The sequence below is a fragment of the Etheostoma spectabile genome, chromosome 6 (assembly GCF_008692095.1).
Source record: "Etheostoma spectabile isolate EspeVRDwgs_2016 chromosome 6, UIUC_Espe_1.0, whole genome shotgun sequence".
In the NCBI taxonomy this organism is placed as follows: domain Eukaryota; kingdom Metazoa; phylum Chordata; class Actinopteri; order Perciformes; family Percidae; genus Etheostoma; species Etheostoma spectabile.
This window is the reverse complement of record NC_045738.1, coordinates 1,375,157-1,379,524: the sequence shown is the minus strand read 5'-3', so window position 1 is coordinate 1,379,524 and position 4,368 is coordinate 1,375,157.

Here is a 4,368-nt window from a genome sequence, read left to right as displayed (position 1 = left end):
AGAGCGTCCCAGGACCCAATGCAGTCTTTTTCATCAGCTACATAACTTAACAGGGAGCCTTTGAGTCTCCCTCCCAGATCCAATTATAAGGTGGGAACGAAAACCTAGTCTAAATGGAAACAAAAATCGGCTATATGGCGAGCAGTCTGTTTCATGGCAACATTCCTCTAGTTGTTCTCTGAAAGGTTTGGCATTAAGTGAAATCATTAAGTGACACGACCGCAAACATTTGGATTAAAACCTGCACAGTTAACAGCATTAGTGGCACTGAAAAACACATGTATGAAGACAGCATGGGAGAATATATAGACATTAACTGTAAAAGTATTCTGGTCTGCCTCACTCCACTACACGCCATTGAACAACGGGCCATGGCACACACAAATCTAATGCCTTCAGGGGAAAGAAAAGTTTCTACTGCTGCTGCATATTAAAGCATAACTATTTTCTGTGAGTGTGGCATGTCTTTATTCAATATCAGGGGCTCCACAGAGACACGTACAGCTTTAGGCTGGCAGCAGTGGTGAGAGTGTGAGTTGCAATCTGACTGACTGATCGTTTTTAATAATGCTCACCCCCTGTGCTCACATTTGTTCATATTTAAATGGCGAGATTTTAAGGTGGACCAGTGTTGTTCTGTTTTTCTATTAAACTGACAGGAAAATGGTCATAATTTGTTGCAACAAGTTGGAGGCCTTCCTCTTTCACTGCCTGAAGAACCTCTCGAGATAAAATGCCCTGGCGACTCGTGGTCGCCCACGCAGGAGGGAGAACCCTACAGTACCAGAGCATGTATTGTTTGGGCCAAGTACTAACTGTAAATGTTAAGTATGTTTAAGCTGTCTCTAGACACACATTGCTATGGTATGTGACATGTATGTCAAATATTTTAGGCAGGAAAACGGTAGACCTCTGTAGTCAAATTAGCGTTGTGTGCCTGTAAGCTTTACAACAGGACTTTGCTAACCTTGCTAGGCACTGGACCTTACACTTGGGCCAAAAATGTTCCTGTTACCTTGGTCCAAATTGGGCTGGTGGTTCACTGCCCTGCAAGCATGCATGCCAGAGTGTCAAACACCACTTGATCAGCCATCCATAACCCACCTCTCCACCCCCCAGCTACAAATCTCTGTGGACAAACAAGTTTATACGATTTCTATTACTATGTGTTCACTCACATTTTTGTTAGAAAGGGTTTAGCAGTGTAGTAGTACTCAAGATTGTTCTTGGTTTCTAGATCGGTCTCAAGCCCACCTTTTGAAGGTCTCGGTCTTGTTTCAGAATCAACCGCATTTTTACTTGGTCTTGTCTCGGTCTCAGATAAAAAAGACCCAGGACTTTATTTCAGGACCAGTCTTCGATTATTTTTTTAGGCATTAATCACGATACACTTATGCCAATAAGCCTATGGTTTTTACATTTGATCGTGTCATGCAGTGTGGGACTCGCACTAGTTTGGTCTTGGTCTTGGTCTTTAACACGGTCTCACCCTGCCTTGGACTTGGTCTTAACTTGGTCTTAACCCTTCAAAGTCTTGGTCTTGACTTGGTCTCGATACTCTCTGGTCTTGGTGATGACTTGGTCTCGGTTTAGATAGTCTTGACTACAACACTGGGGTTTAGACATGAAAGTTGTTCAAGTGGGAATAAGTTTGCACACTTTCAGACAATCCTGCATTCCTGGCCAATCTTTGGCTGAAAAGATTATCAGTTTGACTGTTTCGGGGAAGTTACAATGTTTTTGAAGGTTCTGACATTGGACAGATAAAATATCTTAGAGGGGGTTGGACGTCTCACAACTTGCATCACTGATTTTAAAGTTTGCTACGTATTTGTACAGATTCCTGGTCTATCTGCCTCCTCAAAGAACTGTGAAAAGGTTTGCCTATCCGTCTTTTGAAACCTATTGTTGACTTGGACATTGATATACCCTACACTCTTATCCAGGTTCGGCCACCTGTCTTCCACACACTTATTGACATGGTTAACCACATGGAAATCTCTTCTAGCCCTGTGGATGGTTTGCCATCACATTTTAAAAAAAGAAGCATTGGCCCAAGGCGGCCTCTGTTTTCCTCTGTTTCTGTATCTTTATATTTAAAGCATGCAGGTGTTCATTCATTTTTAAAGAAACCAAAACCTTAACCAACAGCTTCACAACAATTGATTGCTAAGACACATTTCTTACGGCTTATATTCTCTACAATTGGCTTGATCACCTCATTAGAAACATGTGTACAATGTTTAGTCATTAATGATAGTGTGTGAATGATAACAACTGTGTTGTAGTTGTGTTTAACTTTTGCTGCCTTTGTTAACCATTTTGCAACACAAGTGCATCACAGTGTGAAATTTGTTTTAGCGAGTGAGAACGTGTTTAGGGTTTTGCCAAAATAATGATTGATTCGACAAATGGGTTTAGGCCACTGAGCATCCTTCAGAGAATGGGTTGAGTTTTTTAGAAGATTTAATGACTTTTTTCATGACATCAAGGGATGGATGGCCCACAACCGTCAAGAGATGAATGTTTTAGAGGCCCTACTCTGGTTGATAGATGTCTGGTTCCTTGTATAATCCCCTTGTGCAAAAATGTAGGATCCTATTTAGTTTCGTGTTCACATTCTACTTAGTAAAGATTTATTTATGTTACTTTTTATTCAGGGAAGTCTCACTGAGATCACGACCTATTTTATAAGATAACAAAAGTATTTTTATTGTTTTAAAAATGGTCAAATTGAGATCCATTTTGTGAGGTCATGGCATTTATAAATTCATTCATGCCTTTGTGACAAACTGGTGAGTTTATGGTAATGCACTTTCTATTTACATTCAGTATGTCAGTCTTCAATAAATCACCTCCTGCTTGTTCAAAGCTCTGCTGCCAGACTTCTAACAAAACTGCTCTGCTATCTATCTATCTATCTATCTATCTATCTATCTATCTATCTATCTATCTATAGCTATGCCTATCCACAGCTATCTACTGTCATCTCACCAAGATCTCCCACCAACTAAAACTAAATCTAAAGACTGGAGAGCCTTTGCACACGGTGCCCATTTTATTCTTTTTAACATACATACTTCTACATATAGCCTGCAAAAAGAATCATTTTTTAAATCATTGTTTTTGTCCTAACAATTTTTCATCCTTTTGTTAAGCACTTTTTAAACTTCTGTATTTGAAAATACTGTATACAAATGTGTTATATTACAGTATACGACTTTATTTGCAACCAATTTCTAAGAGACAGGATTGTGGTTTGAGGACATGTCTTGTACATGTGTCTTCCAAATAAAAGGAGTAAAGTTATTTTAAATATGTGCCCTCAGTAACCCATAGGCAAAGAATTGTGACATTGTATAACAGTTTAAACTGGAAATCTCCCCCCATAAACCTCTTATATGGGCAATGCTGGACAACACATTAAACAATGTTCCTTCTGTTTGAAATGCAATTGCAAAGCCTAGTTAAGTTTTAGTGGCTTAAAGGAATTGAACAGCAATACAAACATGTTAGTTATGTAACCATATTTTTGTCAACAAGAGGCCTCTTTCCCACATGGAATGGTGGTCAGTGCCATCTCAACATGTTGATGGTAAAATAAAAGCAAAAGTGTGAGAGTTTTATTAAAAACTAAAGCATTCAGTTCAGCACAAACAATGCCACTCAGATATTCTAAAATAAAATAAGGCAGATAAATAGCAATTATCTGTGCTATTTTCCTGTAACCCGGTTCCTCCGTCCTCAATTACACACTTAGAGGTCAGGAGGGAACACCACATTGCAGATGGGACCAGACTGCAAATGTAGGTTCACTGTTACAGTTCCCTGAGCGGACTGCACTCAATGTAACAAACCTGAGAACAGTTCATGAGGCCAAGGCCGCTGACACTGAACATAAAACAAGCCAACAGTGTAAAGAGGGTTTTGCAACCAATAAACATTGTTTTTGCTCTTATCAAATGTAAAGAATGGCATTTGGATGCGGATATCGAGCCACAGTACATTAGCTTTAACAACATGCAGCCATTCCAGGAAAGAGTCCAACGGATTTAAGGCTAGAGAGCATTTTCACAGGAAGGAGGCATTCTTCATTTAATGAAATGTTTGTTCCAAATAGTCTTATATCAGTGTTTAGATGATTAGCTCCTGACGTTCCTTTAAAGTGTCTGGTTTGACAAAACACTGCGATCTGACAAGGTCAGAACAGTCATCATCCCCATGGCCCATGCTGCATTATCTGCTACTAAAGTACATTCCATTAAAGCGGACAGAGTTTAAAAATGTGTGGGAGGGCTATGAGGGGGAGGCGAGAGTGGGGAGTGTGACAAGAATGAGGGAGAGCACTGTAACAGGTTTCCAGGAGGA